General features: G+C 29.7%; 1 long non-coding RNA gene across 1 annotated transcript in view; it reads right to left on the bottom strand.

Moving 5' to 3' along the window:
* Window positions 1-9,046: 9,046 nt before the first annotated feature.
* The window catches only part of LOC111041456, an 82,335-nt gene continuing 69,455 nt past the window's right edge, over window positions 9,047-21,926 (bottom strand). The window contains exon 4 of the long non-coding RNA XR_002605328.1: window positions 9,047-9,439. This is a non-coding gene — a long non-coding RNA (uncharacterized LOC111041456). The remainder of the gene's footprint in view (window positions 9,440-21,926) is intronic.

The following is a 21,926-nucleotide window of genomic DNA, read 5'->3' as shown; positions in this document are numbered from 1 at the left end:
TTTGGCATTTATCGTTAAAATAATTTGCCACCCCATACTTATACAATGTCCCATGGCCCATTTAATCAAAACTATGGGAAAACAAATGATTAGGTACGAATTTTGTAGGCATTTTCTATCCGTCTAAAACAAAGATATGCTAGCTATAAACTCGATGAATACTACTCAAAATAAAATGAAATTGTATTTTAATTTTTGGTCATTACTTTTTTTTTTTTGAAATGCATTTTGAAATTTAAGTTTTTTGTTTTTTGTTTTGTGTTTAATAACATTTTCTTAAAATGTGTTCTTAAACAATGTATTTAAAATTTGAATGGTCAAAATTTATTTTTATTTAAGGACAGGTACCTATATGATGTGTTCCATGATAAATATGCTGAGAGTACGCCAATACGAGGGTGTAAGCAAACAAAAATTTCTGGAGGGGGGTGTTTTTACTTTTTGAAAATCAGATGTCGAAAATGATTACGATTTTCTTTTCCAATAAACACACAATGTGAGTATATCACATTTCATTAAAAAATTAACTTAATTTACAATAATTGTTCTTATAATATAGACATAGGTATATAATAACAGATTTGAATTAGTACTGTAAATAAATACTGTACTACTATCTTACCTTGTTTAATTGCATCCTCTAATGCGAATTATTGTACAAGTATACATGCAAGTCTAAAACAGTATTAGTTTAATACACTTCCACTGAACGAGTTTACGTTGCAACGTTTACATGCCCAGTTTAAACTTTAAATCGATTTATCCCAATTCGAATTAATAATCTCATTAGGTTATTGGAGTGCTATCCGTTTACATGTATTTTGTGCTCCTGTACTTATACTTCTAATGCGCATTTCAAATGTGAATTAACTAAACCGTTTTAGGGAAACCGAATTGATATTAAACTGAATGAACAGCCGTTTACGTGCATTTGACTTCGGGTGTCAACTAATTCTAATTGAGCTAAATCGGCTTTAGCTGTTCGTGTATAACCGTTGTGGTAGTAGGTATATATCTAGTATTTTTCACAATCAATAATCATAGTAAATATACCAACCATTTCGGGTAAAAGTTTGAACACGCAATAAACAACGCAGCTGCAAACAGCATTCAGCACCAATATTAAATGCGTACAATTATTTGTAAAACAAAACCTAAATAATAAATAGTTAAAAGTATTTATCTACAGTGTATGCAAATATTAGTAAAATAAAATCTAAATAATTTAAATTAAAAGTACCTCTATATCAAACAATAATAAAAAAAAAAAAAAAAAAAATAGTAATTGATTAGAAATTACTATGGGATAGGGGTTGTAGGTAGGAATCTAGTAATATATTATAATATAATATTATGGTCACTATTAAATACTTTTTTACTCGAATTCATTACAACGTTGCTACGTTATTTATTACAATTTCGTTGCACTAAAGTCGTGGTGCCGTTTATTTTGATATGAGTACCACGTTTACTGCGGTGGCGACAGGTTGTTATATCGATTAGTCCTAGCTGATATGTCGTTTACATTATAGCTACATTCGTATATTATAGGTACTCACTGCAGCTTGATTCCGACACGATTAGTTTTGGTTTAATTTGCGTCAACATTTAACGTATATATTGTGTAATGTAAATGGATATTATTATATAAATCGGCGTTTCTAAAACTTTTTTATCCGTTGAACCCCAACTTTTTGTTTAGCTTTTTTTATTTTACTTTCAACATAAGTTATTACAGCTCGAAAATTAGAACCACTAATTACTGTTTCAATTTTTAATACATCATTTGTGCAAGGATTATTTTAAAAGTTATAATAATGTGTTCAAATTTAAAACGTTGAAGAAAAACACAAGTTTTTCGGAACCCTGAAATGATCTCCACGGAACCCTGGGGTTAAGAAACGCTGATGTATATTATTGAATAACATTTTACACAGATGTTTCGAGTACACGAACGTTGCAACGTTTTTTTTTCAGAGAAAAGCCGCTCAGTGGACAAATTGAACAAATTTTATTATATCAAAATACATCGGACAATGTGGCATTGTGATATAAAAAATGTTCACAGCATTAAACGGCGGGAATTTCCGTCCAAACAGATATTTTTGGTTCAACGATTGCGGTCGACTACAAAAGGTGTGAACTATTTGGCCTTATATTACAATATATATAGAAATAATAGGCCAATTATCTTACACCTATTAGGTTATTACGTTGATAAAGTTGATTTAGGTTACCATCAGCTAATCGAGTAAAAATTACCTAACGTATTGAAACCAAACTCAATATGTTGAATATGTAGGTGTGTAGAGGTACACCTGTAGTAAGCCGTGAAAAAAGTTTTAATAAAAAATCCGATCGAAAATTTTTTTTATTTTCGACATTATAACATTGCGTGATCCATTGATGGTCGTTAGGAGTAAAAGAGTTCCGTCCATATCCGTCTCAATTAATTATAGAGTAGTTTGAGAATCTCCTAAACACCTATATAGATTAAGGAACGTATTTCTAAGCTCTACACTACAGAGTCCAGAAAGTAGTTTTACGGTATGGGTTGACAACTTTTAAATTTTGGATAATCTAGATTGAATGTATAATATTTATTATTTACCCGTTTCTATTCTTGAGTGGTTGTAAGACGTACATGTGATATATAATTTTTATATCCAGTTTAACGCAAATAAACTTATCGACACTTTCTTTTTCCAACAAATTAATAAGGTGCCAATTGTGCAATATTATTGTTCATTTTTGTTTTTAATGACTTCAAATTATTTAAAAATATATTTTCAAGAAACTTTGGAAAACGTACTTTTATCGCAAATTCCCACTCACTTGGAATTCATTTGAGCATGGCCCTGTATAATAAATAATAATATGAGTTTTTCCATTACGTTAAATTTGAAGCATTTTAAGTATAATTTGGATTTATTTTATTTTATATTGCCATAATTAAATTGCATTGTACCTATTGACGTGAAAATCCCTTCGGTCTTCGGATAAGACCAATTTATCTATTATGAAACTTGGTTTAATTTAACCATAATATATATAAGCTATTAGACAAAAAATTACTCAAATGTAATTTTTTTTATTTGGGAGGGTGGGGGGGAGAGATTTGTTTTCTCCGAGAGATATTTTTCTAAAGTGATATTTCGTATAGGCGTATAAGAGATATTTTCTATGGGGATGTTTTGTATTGGAGATATTTTTAACTAGAAAAATAATATATTAGAGATTATGTTTATCAAATACCATTTACCTAGGTCCTATTGGTAGGTAGGTACAATTAACTATCTATTCAGAGATATTTAATCAGCCGCTGAAATAATAGTGTTGGCCGGCTAAGACATGTTACATGAACACATCAATCAAATATACTACATGTGTGAATGAAGATAAAATCGATTTATTGCTGTCAAACTTTTTGCAGAGCATAACCATAGTCTTCTTTATTATATTCCTATAACTAACTGACCCGTCACTGCTTTACCCGTGATTGGTTGTTCAATTTGCCTTCAGACGATGATATATAGAATTTTTTATTCAAATTATATCGTTTAATAATATCGGCAAGTTAATATAAAAAACGGTTAATGAAAACGTATCTAAATGTTTCTAGCGGGATTAATGACAAATATATGTGAGTAATTTATGTTTGGTAAAGAATTTTATAAAACTTCCGAGTGTATGACGGTTTTTGTTTTATCTTCCGTTGAAATTAAAATAATAAGATGGTTCGGGTCCCCAGTTTCGAGAAAATTCCACGTATAATTATCCATGTGAAAAGCACTCTGTTCGAAGATCTACGCCAACGTACTTGAATGTTTGACGTTGAGCTTTGTTTATCGTAATTGCAAAAGAAACTTTAACAGGGAATGGAAGCCGTTCGAAAGAAAACGGCAAGTCAGATGGAATCATGGGAATTCTTGGAATAAAAGCAATTTCTCCTTTTGCTGGCCCTGTAAGAATGACGGCTTCTATAATATTATTTCGCAACGATGTTATTTGTAATCTAGTACCGTTACATAACTTCGATGGTTGAAGCCCCTATAAGTTTAATTCCATAAATCCGTCGGGCAGTTAAAAATATATGAATAAATACAAATACCTAATACAAATTAACCATAAAAAAAAAAAAAAATAAAATAAAATGTATAACTTGTTTTCTATAAATAATAAAAATTGAAAAAACATATAAAATCGTCCTTCCGGATTATTATTTTATTTACTGACTTGATAATCAGTTTTGGATAATCTGTGACCTTTACCTATGTGTTTATAGGTAGGTAGCTAAATGTACTGTTTTATTGCGATTGACAATCGTCCAATAATTAACGTTAAAAAAAATGTTCGGAAAAGTGTTGAAATCGCAGCCTCGCGCATTATTGGCACTCGTCGCCAGAGGCCAAGCGAAACACGATATTTCACATGAAATTCAGAACGATAGTGGAACGTTGTAATTAAGTTGTTACAGTTGTTTATACCGCCTCGGTAGTTATTATTATTATTGCAGTCGTCGCGTCAATCAGTCAATCGAGTTTTATTCACCGTTATTTCCCGGTGTCATTTTTATTTTTTTCACAAAACGTGCAATTAATAACGTATTTTTATTCTATTACAAATGGAAGAACACGGGTATAATTTATCACTCAGAGAATAATAAATTACATCTGTCAACGCAAATCGTTTGAAAATGTAAACGTGTAGTATACGAATTGGAAAAAGTGTCTATACCTAATTCAGTGTTTCCGCATAAAATGTCAAAATATAATACTTACATTGTTAAACGTTAAACCTACGCGGATTTTTAATGAGCGTTTTACCATATGCGAAAAAATATTCATACATAAATCTAGCAAAGCTCCAGAGGCGTATTTAGAAGGGGGGGAGTGATACCAGGTTTAACCACCTTCCCCTTGATAACCACCCAAGTTTTTTTTTAAAAACCAACATTTTTAAACCTGCCTTTTAACAATATTATTTAAAAATTGTATACATATACTATATACATACTATATATATACTATATACTATATACATATACTTATGGATTTCTTGTCATTATATTTAAATGAACATTTTCGTTTATATTATTGAGTATAATTAAAATTTTTTTATGATTAGTTTACGACAGTTTTTCTATCTTTTTTTTTTTTTATTTAAAAATGCACCTCAACTATACCAGGGTTATTAGTGTTTTTGGAGGAACACTATACATTACATTTTACAATTTCTAAAATTCATTACTACTATACAGTTGCATTCAAAATATTTTTAAATGATACATTAAAGTCTAGTTATCGAAAATACATGTGATACAATCTATGTGTTTTTGTTATATTTTTTGAAATAGGTTAGTATCTTTGAGGAGTTCCAAAAGAGTCGATGTTCTCTCTGTGTGGGGTGATAGTTTTAATATAAATAATTTATTATATCGTTGAATAAGAGTATAAATATATTATATGCTAGTATATTTATACTAACATATTTATTGAAGTACAGCTAATTATTTTGTGGTATTTTGGTTTTTATAAAATGAGTTGTAATATACATAATAATCTTTATATATTATTAAAACGTGAGGCGATTTCTTGTGACAGTTATAACTGAAGTTCTACCGGGCCGATTTTCACAATTTTTTCTTTAAATATAAAATATTCTCCGATTTGGCCGAACTTTAAAATTCTTAAACTATTTAGAAATAGGCGAGTACACCAAAATGAAATTGAATGTTACAAGTTTTTTCTTTTTATTGAACTTAAGCCCGAAGACTAGGTCCATTAGCTGTTGTAGGGGTTATGAACTGTGACAGGGGGTAAGGTTGGTTGGTTGTTTTTTGTTTTTTTTTTTTTACGATTGTTACGGTAGATAGCAAACACGTGTATGTGTGGCAAGGTTTTTAACTACTATGAACCCGGGTGGCCACCCATCCGGTAATTAGTAGCTGTGGTCGTTACTTACTCCCAGTCGCATTCCGCGACTGGCAGCAGTCAACGCGCAACGCCGAGCCACTTACAAGTTTTTGTTACATATTGGAAATTGCAAATACCCACTAATAAATCTTTATTCGGACGAATATTCAATTGAAATAAAACCATCGCTATTATCAAGTGATATAATAAAAGACGTTTTTGAAAATATTATTTTTAGTTTAGAAAATGTGTCTACTTTTTCACAATTTGCTATTCTTACATCTAAAAATGAACATTGTGATGAGATGAATAATGCAATTGTCACTATGTTGCCAGGGCCAGGAAAAAGGTATTTAAGTTTAAGTATAGTGTCAAAAGAATGTGACGATTTTTTGTTTCCTACAGAATTTTTAGATAGTTTACATTTAAGTGGTTTACCTACAATACAGTTTGGTACTAAAGAAAGGTGCTATTGTAATACCTTTGAGAAATTTAAATGTGATCTCCAATCTAATGAATGACACAAGATTTATAGTACGAAATATGTACGATCATTCTTTAGACTTGGAATCTATAACTGGTCCCTTGACTGGTCAGCGTATTTTATAGCCTAGAATTGATTTAACCCTGACAGTTTCTAAACTTCCCTTTTCATTTACCAGACGTCAATTTTCGAATAGCTTTTGTACAGGGTAAAACATTAGATAAAGTAGGTTTATATTTACCCAAACCTGTGTTTAGTCATGGACCATTGTCAACTTTGTGTTGCCATGTCCAGAGTTAGATCTTTCGAAAAGTTAAAAATACAAATAATACCAAACAACAACAAAAATACAATGAATATAGTTAATAAAGAAATTAAATAATAATAATACACAAATTCGTTGAAATTCATTTGTTTATAGTGTTTATACATTTCTTTTGTTTTGGGTGAAGTATGTATAGTTTTCCCATTCATAAAATAAAAATATATCTTACGTATACCTATCTATAGTATCTATAAATGTAATTAAAGCTTAAAAAATTAAATTATTTTCCATTTTATGTTTTTTATTAATTGCATACTATTCTAACGATGTATACATGATACATCCTTTATATTTATTTATATATACTCAATTATTATTCAACTATTTGATTTTTTTACCGTAACCCGGCAACGACGGGTAATTTAGCTAGTATTAATAATTATTTGCGGATAAAATATTATAACTTATGACTATGAAATTTTATATTAAATCAACAACTTTGTATAACCCTGTACGACGACGATTATTTCTTCCCAGCGAAAAATTTAATATATATAATTGGGTCACTAAACTGACAAACAATTTTCAAGTCTTGTTGATGTTGGAATATGTAAGATGATATAATATTTTATGTTGACACACTTATTTTGGTCGATAGACATATACGTATTAAGTCACATAACGTACGTTATTTACAATAACAATAACTATACTAACTCACATTTCATTTCATTTCATTTTTTTTTTGTACTTAAGTAGAATAACGTGAACAGAAATCATAACATCTATACGCATGTATGGAAAAACTTCTATACACATTTAAGTAAACTAAACATTGGTCGAGGCCTACACAAAGCGTTTACAGAGTGGTCTAAAACAGATTGCTACATATAGTAGCCGGAGGCAGATATATCATATTTATTTGAAAAACAAACACGTTTAAATCATTATCAGTTTACCTAATGGTTTACACAACATCTAAACAAGATATAAAAATTCAAATGAACACATTAGACTATATACGTACTATTATAATGTCCATACTCCATAATATTCTATCTGTGTCCGTACCTCGAAGTAACGGAAATAAGTATTAAATATTAATTCAACATTCGTTTATAAAAATATAATATAATAATAAGGTCCATAAATCACGATCGAGTGTCCGACTTGGTGGCTATAAAAAAGTTCTTCTCTCGATGGCCATTTTCGATTTTATAGTTGATTTAGCCATAGATTTTGAGGCTCATGTTTGTATAAAATTGTCGTTTTAGTACAGTGTATCAAAAAAATTCAATAATTTTTTACGGCATTCCCTTGTTTGATTAGTCTATTGATTTTGACACAAATCAAGGTCTTATTGATAAAACTAATGAATATATATTCAGATTGTAAATTACTTACATAAAGATGTCAGTAAAAAAAGCCCAAACATATGTTCGAATAGTCGAATTCGCTAAATAAAATGATTATAATTAATTATTAAAAATTAATCAATTTAGTTGCAGGGATGATAAAATAGATAACTTTGTTGCTTTACATTGACGAATGGTATGGGAAATAAATGTAAGCATAAGTGAACTTGTTTCCGGGGCTATGGTAATTTAAAAAAAATAGTGATTCATATTAGTTTATAAAAATTTAAAATTTATAAAAATGGTCCTAGATTAATTTTATATTTTCGTAAAACCATTTTTAAGGATTATACTACTTTAATATAAACATTTTAATCAATGATAAATACCTACTACTTCGAATTTTAAATTGTGAAAACACCTACAACGACGTTTTCAAAAAATATATATTTTAAATAAATAAAAAGGGTACGCTTTTCTTTGAAAAACAGAAGTTTGTATCACCACAGAACACTCCTTAAGTAGTAAAATTTGGTCTCTGAATAGGTACCTATATTTAAAATTTCCAAAAATCAGAAATCAAAATAAATAATGGAGGTAAGCAAGTTTGGTGAATTACACTGTACAAAAAAAGAAAAAAAACGTTATTATTATTTGGTTAATGCATAACTAGTCTATAAAGGCATACCGAAGAATTTACAAATTTAAATTTAAACAACAGTCAAAAATTTGTTTGTACATATATAACACGATTTTGCTAGTAAATAATAAGTGCATTACTTAGTATTCTAATTGTATGTAGGGTAACTTAGAACTATTATACAATATACACCTATTATATGCTCTAGAATGACTAGTTTTCGTGTTATGACAATTTTATAAATAAATTACACATAAATTAAATAAAAAATTGGTCGACCTTTTGCTTGACGGGTCAAACAACAACAACAGACTGTTTAACTTTCTCAGCCTTCGCATATATACCTATATTATATCATGACCTATAGGTATATATATATATACATACTATATATATATATATATGCATATATTGTGCTTGAAACCGTCGTAGTATATAATTATATTCAACAATCGTAGTGTTATCGATCCGCAATAGTTGACACCAGGAGACTCACGATCTTCAATAATTAGTCTGTGAATTCTTCCAGTGCCAAGGTTCGCAGATCGTTTTTCATCACCGATTGTGATAGACAATGTTCACCACGGGTATCAACGAAAAAAAAATTTACAACAATAATAACAAACCTAACAATATAGTATGCCTAATATTATTACATTCTTTATGTCTAAATATCCGTCGGTTGTGTGCATCCTCTTATACATTATACACGGTTCCGTCGTCGCTATTTTATGAAATCGTGTAGAACAACCGTTTTCGAGGCCTGTAGAATCGGACTGACTGAAAATCAAAAATTACAAACAATTAAATAAACATTAAATTACATAATACACATAAATATTAGGTACAATGCAAATAGGTACAATTTAATACAATTATAATAATATACATTTTATAATTAGTCGGTAATTTTTTCTTCAACAATTGAATAATTTAGGCGAATACCTATGATGCTAAACCTCAAAATGTATTTTCTACCTTTACAACGGCTGTGCACCAGCGATCGGATAAAATGAATGATAATATTGTATGTTCGATCGCATAAGGGTTTAAATGTATAGTGGTAAAATCAAAAGTTTTGGGGAAAATGAAATCTGCCGTGTTCCGTATATAATATACGCACTTGCAAATAATAATGTGCAGAAATCAAGTAAGTTTATAATATATACATTTATTATTGGGATGTATATTACTCGTCAGACGAATATCAGACGTATAATTATGTAAATTATAAGTTGTAATTATTAGGTCCTTAGCCCAGCAAGTATGCGCAGGGTGATAGAAGTAGGTCTTGTCAACTTTTTTTTTTTTATCTATAGAATAGTATAGCGTTGCGAATGTCAATAGAAAACACAATTAAAATCACGTTTTTTCCCTAAAAACTTGTATGTGTGAAATTAATAACAATTACTAAACTCAATACAATACCACAAGTACATTTCGAAGAAGCCTGCAGCTCATTCCGGTCCATTCCGAAGCATATAATATGAACCCACACACCGTGTTTCCTACACACTAAGCGATATTCGAAATTTACCGTCGACATTAGATCTTTGGCGTTGAATAGTAAATTGAAAATAATATTTATTCAGTATTGAATTCAATAATAACGAATTGTGTAGTTCAAAGTCAATCTTGCTCGGATGCTGGTACACCATACACTACACATCCTATATGGTTACCCATCTTAAGCGTTTTCCGGGTTTTTGTGGGGAACACATGTGTATCCATGCGATATAGGCAACTATTTAAATTCAAACCAATTACATCATCTTTTTAAATTCTCAGTACACATTCCTGTTTCTACTACAGACATTTTATGACTGATGAAAATAACAGTTACTTTTAATATATGATATACCTACCCATAACCTTTCAATATTTTTCTCTGTTCGTAACTGCGTACTGCACGTACCTAGCGAATAATGTGCGCTGAAATTCTATGTTTCTAGTTGTTGATATATTATACCACAGTTATACACGGTATTGATAACCATGGTATGTACCTGATATAGAGTAATATATTGTTATGTAACGCACCGTTATGACAGTGAGCTGATAGTAGTAATCTGAGTTTTGACTGCACTGAAGTGAGGTATTGTGTTGGAAAAAGGCTCGATGAATAACCGTTGTTTACATCGTATAAGGACTATATTATAATATCCATTGTTCAAAATTTATGAATTGTAATAAATATAATTAATATTAGTTGATTTAGTCAATATAGTTCATTATTAATAATTTAAAATATATTTCATAATTAAAAGATGATAATTGAAAGCTTATGCACTGAAGAAGAGTACCTAATATATTTACAAAAATTGCTCAATATAAAATATTGTAGGTACTGATAAGTTAAATTTATAATTCACAATATCCTAGTAAAATCATATTTCATCACTTTATTATTGTTCGGCTGTATACATTGTGTATTTGTAGAAAATTGAATCACGCTTCTATCAAATATTGTTTTTTAATGGCATATTTTATTACATTATTTTCATTTTAGGTACCTGTATAATATCGCGAGATGATTTTGTCGAAATTGTACTATATTTACAGTTGTATTACTTGTAATTTCATGTTGCAATATAAATATAATTATGTTTAATACATTTTAAACAAAAATGAAACTGGACCAGATAAACCGCGCAGGACAACGATCGAATGAAAGGAGTATTTAATAATAATTGTTAACCATTATAGGTAGTTTTTTTTTCATATTGATATTTTATTAATTTTAACACGAATATAGTCTGTACACTTAGTGGGAATACTATAATAAATCATAATACATTCTGAATTCTGTACCTATTTAGTGTTGACCAAAATTCAGCGATTATTTAAATAATTTGTCGGTTTGACAATACCACAGTCCATGGGTAATAATAATAATAATAATAATAATAATAATAATGTATAGATATGAGATTAAATCTTTGTTGACTTTAACCGTCGGTATTAATCATATTTTTCTCGCCCAACACCGGTGTACTGCAGGAGAGCCATATAATAAACCTACCTACGCACATCGACAAAATGCACAATACTAGTAGCCGAAAAGTATAATAATAATAATTATAATCGCGAAATACGACGGCGCGTCGCGTGCGTGTCATAAATTTGGGTCGTTGACATTAAATTCTAATAAAATATATATATTATTATAGCCATCTATACACACACCGCGGCAGTGTAATAGCGTATAGGTACTCATATATAAAATATTTTAATATACCTTATATACATGTAGGCACGCAATAAACTCCTCCGCGCGGGTCTGATGATTTATGACGGCCGTGTGCACATATAAAACGTATGTACAGGTAGGTACGTAATGTGCCCATACTCGCGTTATTTATGCGTTTATTCGCGGCTGAACCGCTGCAGTAGTAGGCAGGTAGTATAAAATATAATAATATAATAGTGGTCGTCGTCGTCGTCGTCGTCGTCGTCGTGTATACAGTGTGAGCACTCGTTATATTTATATATAATGCTGCGGAGGATATATCCGGAGAATAAGTGTCCGACGACGTGTGAAATTCGCATCCATGAATATTCATTTTTATCGAGTTTGAAAAAAAAAAAAAAATAATGATATAATATATAATAAAAACCGATGGTTAAGTGCCTTATTCGTCGTCGTATGCATATTATAATATGCGTTTGTAATAATATTATATTATATACCGCATATTATTATGGACGCGTGAATAGATTATTATATTATTACAGGGGCCGAACGACGAGTAAGTCGTAGTAGGCACCGATCACTTATTGTTTAGATTTTTTTTTTTTTTGTTATAAACACCAATCATGTAACAATATAATATAGTCGGCGCATTTGATTGCAGTGCGCCGGTACGCAGAAAAGTGAAACTTTTATTAATTTGCTTTACTGCGAAATATTTCGGACGATTATAAATTAAGATACTTTCAAATGACGAGCGAGGTTTTTCGGGGGGAGGAGGAGTGGCCAGAGCAGACGAATAGTTATCGTGAGTCATCCGAATGAGGCGTACACTTTTTTTCCAGTTATACAATTTGAAATCAAAAGTATGCCTCAACTTGGGACAAAAAAGTTCTAACTCTTAAATTTTGAAAATAAGCTTGATAAATTAAACCATGTATACATTGACAGCAATATTGGATTAAACTGGTTAAAAACGATCCATTATCAGGCAAGGTAGTCGAGGTACAGAAACAAAATATAGTATGTATTTCTTTAAAAAAAAAAAACACTATAGTTATACAAATGCTTCGTTTTGATTGTTTTGATTTAAAAAATGTATGGAATTATAAAGTAACATTTTACTTTAACCGACTTTATACAGGAATACATTTATTTTTAACGTGTAAAAAGGGTTTGTAGAACTTTTTAGATGTGTACAAATATTTTCTCAAGTTATCATTATAATTTGTGATCCTTACTTTCTGTTATAGATAGGTATAGTCGTATGGAGTTTTAACTATAGTGCTGTGATGGACAAGTGCAGTATTTTACGTCTATAATTTGACTTTCTTTTTTTCATGCTTTAACTAAAAAAAGAATTGTAGTCTTGAATCTTAAATTTGCCGTACTGAAAAATTAAAAAAAAAAAAAAATAGAGCTTCTTTATTCTTATTGCCCAATGCCCGCGATGTGTCAATGTCCATACATCGATACCCTCTCCCCACGATCCCATCCACTAATCAAGTTGATTAGTCTTGATTACATCACTGCATACATACATAAAAATGCGCAACTTTTATACATATTTCATTCTAGGTTGTACGATGATGAATCCCATACGTAAATAATGTAACCTGTAATTGGTATATTATGCTTTATTGCAGCAGTTGTGAAAATCATATTTTTGTCGTATAAAGTATGTGATTTTCACACGGCACAAAAAGACACGCGTATACTGCAAGATTCTTCGTGAAACGCGCTGCACCACGAGTAAGCTGCAGTGTACTTATTATATTGTTATTTATTATTCATTATTAAATGTTGTACAACGTAACTCCTATTGTAGTATAGGGCTGTGAATGCCACATAATTATGTCGTCTGGGCGACAGTGACCCGAGGAAAAAGTCACATTTAAATCGTGACAACACGTCAACATATTACGATTCAATAACCGAAGAAGCAATATTAAGTTATAATTTATCGTGATAATATGTACACTATAGTGCATATTTGTAGAAATATACGAAAACGATTTTAAAATTTTGTAATTTATTTGCGGAAAAGGTATGGTTTAATTTTCCTTCGCCAGTGGAGACGTTCAAAAAGACATTCGAGTACTTTCGAAAAGTTATAACTTTTTTAAATACCATTTTTACATATTAAGTTGATGTTGCAAAACAACATTATCGAAAAAATTACATTCATTAATTTTTTTATCGTTGTATATTTTTAAGTTAAGTTTTTTTACTTATTTTGAACGACATCATACATTTTTGATTTTATACTCAGAAACAGATTATTATTTAGAGTACTTTTGATACATGAACATTTTTGAATTTCCAACAAGTAGCTTATGAGTTATAGGCACACCAACATTTTCAGAAAAATTATCCACAAAATAATTTACTGTTGAAAAAGAAAAATTTTATTGGAAAGACAGAAATGTGTTACTCCACATAACACTTTACAAGAGTAGTACAAACAATCTCAAATAAATGAATATATGCGATATTTAGGTAAATTCTAAAATTTGTTAAAAATCAGATTTTAAGTAACTGCATAATAATCAATTATTTATTTTATTGTAGTTTTTAAATTGATTTTTACTGTTGTTGATACGACCCATGATCTATGGAAAAAACTAAAATCAGGAAAATGTAAATAAGTAAATCTTTTTTTGTATACATGGCCTGGTGAATTTTAAAAATGACCTGTTTGAAACTTCGGACACCAGAGAAAAAATTGAAATGATGCCCCTGCTTTTGTCCCCGTGTGTGTTTATTAAATTTACGAAACAATTGCTGGTACAATTTGTTTAAACTTTGATTGTTGGCTAGATATAAGTAGTGTTCGTTTTCCATCATTAGCGACCATAGTAACCACAATAGTAATAACGATACATGTATGTCTAGACAACAGTATTATAACAGAAGCCGTGCGACAATCTTGTTTGTTTCATTAGAATTGTTTCGTTTATAAACTTACGGACACCAAACTGTCGCCTTTTTTTTGTTAAAGATTTTACAATAACCAGTGCTGTTAAAAGTGAGAAGATAACTCGTTTCAAAAGTTCAACAATATATAAACCATCGTAGTATAACATACATTATTAAACATGGAACACTGGACTATCTGCAGACTGATCGGTCTTCTAAACATGGTAAGTAATTTAAATAAGTCGAAAATAGGTAACCGCGATGATTTCCAGCTATTGGCAAAAACAGATTAAAAATAATGGGAATCCAAACGTATCCCAAATTTTTGATAAAATTGATTTTTATTTTTCATTGTCATTCAACTATAGAAATAAACGTATGACTTACAATTTACTATACAAATGTTTATTGAGTATTACATTTTCTAGACAAGTGCACTTGTGCGTCCAATCGTAGAATACGGCTCAGTTGTATGGGATCCCCAATCAACTGATGCTTGTCTTCAACTAGAACGGGTTCAGCGAAAATGTTTATGTTACATGAAACATTCTCTTCGCGTAAACTGCACCTCTCACGATTACACTCCTCTTCTCAGTTTGCTTAACTTATCCTCCCTAGCTGACCGTCGCCGCTTCAATTATCTCTCTTTCCTTAACAAACTCCTAACAGGCTTGGTCGATTCCCCATCCCCTCTTTCTCTCATTAACTTTAGAGTTCCTGTTAGGTCCACTCGCAATAATCACCCTTTCTTAATACCCTTCTGCACTAGAAACTATCTAAAAAATGAACCTATTACGAGAATAATGAAATTAGCCAACGAGGATCCGTTGTTCCTTTAATAGTTTTACTTTTGTATTCATTGTTTAGTTTAATTTATATTTTATACTTTGTTATATTATTCAATATTCATGTTACGTTATTGTATGATTTTATTGTACACTTAATTATTTCAACCTGGGCTCACGCCCGTTTATTCAATAAATAAATAAATAAATAAATAAATAAATAAATAAATAAATAAATAAATAAATACAATTTAGAATATTGTGACACTTTTTGAGCTATACCTACTTATTAACTCTAAATAATATACATCATTCTTATAAAACGTCAATAAATTATTGACTTATGGGTATGCGAGCTATGTTTTTTAGTTAAAAAATTAGTCCAATTCAACCATCTACGATCTACCAAATAAAGAAAATAGTCAAAATAACAATAACAATATAAATATGATGTTGTCTAGGTATCTAATATTATAAAAAATATACTATGTTGATCCACCCAATTTCGTTCAATCAGAATCGTTTCTACATAAATGTCTTTCGTTTAAGAATCCATAATATATACAAGCAAGATGCTATTTTGCTGCATCATCAAATTGTTACCGTGCAGTGCAATGCCTATACGTCATTGTATCATTCTTAAATATCATTTATACTGAACGCTTAAATACTACCCAACACATGAAAATGTATAATGTAAACATCACGTATTATTTTTTTAATTCTTTGCAATTTTATTTGGTGATCCAATTTCCTTGTAATAAGGAAAAGCAAGGTTGCTTACTTTTTATCGTACACAATGATTTATCTTTGAATTCAAATAATATATATTCATTAAAGGGTTAAATCCACTGAAGAGATACCTACAGCCAAAACTTCCTATACAGCACCGAACAGAGAAGAGAGTCCCTCGATATTTTAGATTCTGAGCGGTGCGATGAATTTATTGATTTTACAATGATGTGTTTTTTTATATTTTTTTTTTGTCTGTCATCACGGTTTCGGACAGTAAAAATGCTTCGATTTCCTTCAACAGCATCTATTTTCTGGTAGGAACGTGAATCTATAGTTGGTACATTTTTGAAGGTTAAAATTTAAAATTACCAATAGTTTTCAAAAGCGACTGGAAAAACAAATAAAAAATTAGGGAAAACGGAAATGTTTACTCAAAACCAAGCTGTTGACGGATATTTTCAATTTTCATTTTTTTCTACAAATATCAATAACATTTTAGCGATTGAGTCAAAAAGCATGACAATTTAATACAAGAATCTTAATATATTGTTACAATAGCAGTTGAAAAATATTAGAAATACTTTGGCACGATTTTTTTTTATGGATTTAAAGTTCAAATTTTGATAACATTTATCAAATTGAATATTAAAAATGATTTTGTAGTTAAAAATTTATAACATTTGCAATTTGTATAGCTAATATACAAATATAAATTTTTTTAACAGATATTTTAAGTTCCAATTTGGACAAAATTACAAAGAATAACGTTTCTCATTTTGTTGTAATTCGGTTCACAATTTTACATAGGTATATTTAATATTTTCCAGAATCACTGATAATTTAAGAATAATACTAATTCAACTTACCGGCTACCATATTAATAAGTAATAACAATATAAAATATTCTAGACTGACACCGTTTTCGCTCAGAATTGTTTTTCGTATTTAGTAATATGATATCAACGAATTCAAATTTAATACCATCCATTACAGCGACCTATTAGGCACCTAATGTACAGCAGAGCGACATCTACTTACCTGCATTTTTTTATTAGCACTATTACCTATTTAAATATGTCTTAATAATTTGTTTTCAGATATATTTTGGCTTGGGCGCTATATATTTGATTATGAAAGTGGTTGAGTGGATCGTATGTAAGTATGAGAAATTAATTTTGATAACGATTTTGTACAATAAAAAGATGATAATTTATATTTTTACAATTGAACGTATTATTTTTAAATTAATTTGAAATGTTTAACTTTGTTTCTTTAAGATGTAATGCAAAAAGGAACAGACAAAGAAGTAGGCCACCAAGACCACCATTACCATTCTTACTCGTTCATGGATTCAATAGTACATATTATTCTTTTGGTCATATTGATCATTGTCTTTATCGTGTTATTTATAGTCAATTATGAAATAACACCTGCAAGCCCGGTAAATAATTATATTTTGAATACTAAGTAAAATTGTATATCTAATTTTTAAATATTAAGAACAAACCTTAGATATTATGATTACAACTAAAATTAATCCATACTCTCAGAATAGATTTTTTAATTTCATAAAAAACACTTGGTATATTGCTAATTGCTATAAGGTCAGGTGGGGTAACAGCGTTGTGGTTTCGAAAAATTTCATTTGAACTGTAGATATCAGATATCTCCTGTGCTGTTTTAATGTATCAAAAACATTTTTACATGTATTAATAAATTAATCAGAAATTTAATCTTGTACTAAAATAATGTATTGATACTATTTTGGTTGAAAAATAAATATTCAAACAAAATAAAAAATAATGTTGCACTTTACCTGTTAACTGGAGTAAGTGCAAAACCAGTTATTTTTTCACTGTTTATCCAACCTCATTTTTTGATCGAGACAAGTGTCATAAACTATTAAATATCTGTAAACAAATTCCGTTGATAGAACTTAATTATTTAAGTTTATCATAATTTGACTGATCATTAAAGTTTTTTCAATTTTTATGATTTTTAAGAAATTAATACTTTATGCATCATATTAAAGTATAAGTTGTTTGTTAAAATTTTAACATATATTAAAAGTATGTATCAATTTAAATTACTTAAATAATTAAAATATATATTTTCTAATAAGTAATCCGATTAATATATGGGGTCAGGTGCAACAAGGCATCATACCACATTTGCCCCATTGACCATGACGTATTTTCCCCATTGATCATGTCGGAACTTTCTCCATTTGCTCTATTCACGGGGGAAGTACGAATTATCGTATACTCATTTGTATCACATAATTAGCACAGTTCGAAAATGAATAAAATAAAAATTTAATTTGTGATATAAAAATAAAGTAACTTTTATTTACTTAATTTGAAACGATTTCCGAAAATTTAAGTAAGGAAACTAGAGTGCTAAAATGACAGATTTATGAAAATACGAGTTGATAACTGAGTAGGTGATATCCTACATTGTAACCAAAATCATACAACAATTTGCAAGTTGTGCTAATCTTCGTCATTTTCAATTTTCATATTACCAACATTCGAATCGAAAGATTGTATTTTTTATAAGCCAATTATTAGGAATTTGCCCTGTTAGGCTCTTAATTCGTATCACTGCACCTGATCTTTCATATATAATATGCATATTATGAATACAGTCTGGAAACAGTATGGATTTTTATTATTTTTTTTTTTAATCTAATCATTTCGAAAGATTTATATGGGAGCTGGTAATTCATTAACATTTATTTGATCTAGTTTATTTCGGATTTTGCATTCTATGCTTTTATGTATATAATTTATTTGGAAGTACCAAAACTTATAACATGTACCTAATAAGTTTTTTTTCAATACCATTTAAGACAGACATTAATAACACGACATTATTCGGTAAAAAGTCGATTAGTAAATTAGCATTTACATATAAGAATAGTATCATAATGATAAATAATTGTTATACTAATCAATAAGGAAAATATGTACAAATCTGTTCTTGTTTTAGCCAAGCGGAGGTACGATTAAGAAATGGCTGCTTTACCATAAACTTTTGTTTATCTTGTATATTATTCTCATAATTACCTCCATAGTATATGGATATACATATTACTACGGTGGATTCATGCTACTTATACGTATGTTATTTTAATTTAAAATGTTTTAAAACTCAAGTTCTTAATGAAAATTAAAAATATTAAATTTCCATAGTACTGGCGATTGAGATATTCATTGTCTATAAGTACAACGGTGAAACCCCTGGAGGCATCATAGGAGTTGAACTATGAAACGTTAAAATATAAAAATGATTTCATAAAATATTTACAAAAACAAATCCCGGATGATCACAGTTATTGAATATATAATACATGAAAAGGAGCTGATATGAATGTCTAGATCAGTAAATTAGCTATTATGGACAACCACAACGGACGAGTACACAAAATGTCTCTTTATAAATGTATTATATTTTCTTATAAATAAATAATTTTACTGTACCGGAATAATTGAATAATCAATTTAGAACATTGTGCTTAAGGTAATCGAGCAACTTCCGAACGTTGGAAAAAAGAAAAAAAAAAACAAAAAGTTTTAGACACTATCTGTAGTTTGAATTACATTCTACTATCAATAAGATCACGAAATGTCTCCATTGATAACACATTAAAACAGATATAAATAATAAATTATAAATTACTAACTCGTGATAATAAGTAAATAACCGACACAGAATATATTCTGGCCATTCTGCGCTATTGCCTATATTATCAACAAAAAATATAAATATTTAAATATACTATATAAAAATGTGTGATTGGTAATTCTCTTATTGTCACAAGGGTTAGCGGAAAATGATGACTTCTTTTCAATAAAAAAGCATACAGCACGTTAACAATCTAGTAATTATTATTTGTGTCTGTTATTAAGAATAACAATAGCAGCCAAAAAGGTTATTTCTAGATATTTACTAATATCTTCAGTTCAGTTGTTTGATAAATAAGTGATAATACTGATAAGATAGGTACCAAATAGAAGATATTTGAAAATATTAAATATTTTAAAATATTAACTTAAAATGTAAATATATAAGTATAAAATATTATCAATCTGTGGAATAAGTGAAATTGAAAACTATATAATGAGATATATATACTAAAATCCGATATAAAATACCTGCACACGGCACAAAATTAGTTTTGAGCGGTCTTAGTGAACCAGCAATAAAAAAGAATAAACAATAAAAAAAAACCTTCTGAAGAACCTTTTGTTAAATTTTCAACCTTTTTGATTCAGCAAACATTTTTTTATCGACATTTTTAGAAATATTTTTCAATTACACCTAGGTATTGTATCAAAAATGTTAAAATTAATGAAAATCTCAAGTATTTACGAATATTCGTTTTTTTCAATCACAACATAAAAAGAAAACGTGAGAATCGAGGTAAGTACTGCAGCTATTGCGAGAAAAATTGAATTTATGGACAGCTTCGTTTAAAGCGAGCCAAGTAACTCCTTGCTCCACTATAGAAACTCGGAAGTTAATTTCCCGTTTGTTGAAGTTAATTCTTCAAATATTCCCATTTATACTCTCGTTCAATATTAAACATATAAAAGTTTCAAATAATTTTCGATTTCTAATAATGCGGACAAGAGAAATGTTCTCAACAACTTTGAAAAGCTTTTCGGGCAACGACGACGATGGGCGAGCGTGCAGTTCACCGTCGAACGAATCACTCGGTGATGTATTACATAATCGATATTATATTATATAGGTGCACTCTCTCACTCACTCACTCACTCACTCACTCACTCACTTACTCACTCACTTATATATCTACTCGGCAGTGCATATTAGGCGTACGATTTTTCAAAAGTGAAACGCCGCGCGCGCGTGTAGTCTTTGCGTTCTTTTTCCCCACGCCAACCATGTAATTACGACGTCTGTGTACTGTTTGTTCGTGTGCCATAATCCTTGAAAAACACTATGGTTAATATTCAAGTTGGAGTATAATCGTATAGGTTAGCCTACCTGCTATAATATACTCAAGACTCGACAGTCGTCCTACCACATACCTATACACACAGACAGTAGCCGCGGTGACGTAAACCGCGTCTATATATATATATGAGTATATAAGCTCATATAATACGAGTGTACATATTATGTGGCATTTTAAATAAAAATTAACGTGCGAGTGTTCGTTTGAGTATAACATAATAATATTATACGGAGAAGGTTGTGTGCTTAGGTCTAAATAATAGTTCGATTTCTATTTTCTTTTTTGTATCGAGCTCAAAAACAAAGTTCGTCGTCGTGCGAGTTATAATGTACTAGCTGAATTACCCGGTTTTGCCCGTGTGTATTTTTGTTCTTTTTTTTCATATTTACAATATATCCCTATAACTTCTCGGAACAATTCTTATGTACATGACGGACAAAAATGATGAGTTGCAGCTAGAAGACCGCGGGCAGTCGTGCCGCACAATGCAAATGTTAAAATGTAATTGTTAATTACTCCAGTAATACGCGACGTCTTTGAAAATTTTTTCTTAGCGCACGGTGAAAATACGAGAAGAGCCTCTATTCCAAATTACAAGTTCTAGTTTTTGAGTTACAGCGATCAGTGACTAAGTGGTATTTGAATTTTATATAT

The sequence above is a fragment of the Myzus persicae genome, unplaced genomic scaffold (assembly GCF_001856785.1).
Source record: "Myzus persicae strain clone G006 unplaced genomic scaffold, MPER_G0061.0, whole genome shotgun sequence".
In the NCBI taxonomy this organism is placed as follows: domain Eukaryota; kingdom Metazoa; phylum Arthropoda; class Insecta; order Hemiptera; family Aphididae; genus Myzus; species Myzus persicae.
The sequence above is the reverse complement of the archived record's forward strand: the minus strand, read 5'-3'. Positions and strand labels throughout refer to the sequence as shown.